The following is a 763-nucleotide window of genomic DNA, read 5'->3' as shown; positions in this document are numbered from 1 at the left end:
CCAGGATGGTCTCGATCTCCTGACCTCGTGATCCGCCCATCTCGGCCTCCCAAAGTGCTGGGATTACAGGCTTGAGCCACCGCGCCCGGCCCATCACGTGCTTTTCTTTGTTCAATCTCCTGATAGCTGATCCATCAACTCCATCAACCAGCTCTCTCAACTGGTGGCCTCCCTCCTGTCCCCCACCTCCATATCTAGTACACAATGTGGGTTTTGGGGCTCATACAGCCTCCTTCCCTCCCTCCCTTTCTTCCTTCCCCTTTATCTCCCCCCATCTCTCTCTCTCTCCCTCCCTCACCCCCTTTCTTTCCTCTTCTCTCCTCACTCTTTTCTTTTTTTTTTTTTTTATTTTTTGAGACGGAGTTTCGCTCTGTTACCCAGTCTAGAGTGCAGTGGTGTAATCTTGGCTCACTGCAACCAACCTCTGCCTCCTGGATTAAAGCAATTCTCATGCTGCAGCCTCCCTAGTAGCTGGGAATACAGGTGTGCGCCACCAAGCCTGGCTAATTTTAAAAATATTTTCAGTAGGACAGGCATGGTGCCTTATGTCTATAATCCCAGCACTTTGGGAGGCTGAGGTGGGTGGATCAAAAGGTCAGGAGTTCAAGACCAGCCTGGCCAACGTAGTGAAACCCTGTCTCTACTAAAAATAGAAAAATTGGCTGGGTGTGGTGGCAGGTGCCTGTAGTCCCAGCTACTCAGGAGGCTGAGGCAGGAGAATCGCTTGAACCGGGGAGGTGGAGGTTGCAGTAAGCCAAGATTG

The 763-nt window shown here is 51.4% G+C and overlaps 1 protein-coding gene across 1 annotated transcript in view; it reads right to left on the bottom strand.

The window, feature by feature from the left end:
* Positions 1–763, bottom strand: part of ZSWIM4 (zinc finger, SWIM-type containing 4) — a gene marked incomplete at its 5' end in the record, with an annotated part of 54,151 nt that overhangs the window by 33,715 nt on the left and 19,673 nt on the right. The gene's annotated exons all lie outside the window — the stretch shown is intronic.

This window comes from Colobus angolensis, unplaced genomic scaffold (genome assembly GCF_000951035.1).
Source record: "Colobus angolensis palliatus isolate OR3802 unplaced genomic scaffold, Cang.pa_1.0 Scaffold36, whole genome shotgun sequence".
In the NCBI taxonomy this organism is placed as follows: domain Eukaryota; kingdom Metazoa; phylum Chordata; class Mammalia; order Primates; family Cercopithecidae; genus Colobus; species Colobus angolensis.
This window is presented reverse-complemented; position numbering and strand designations above follow the sequence as displayed.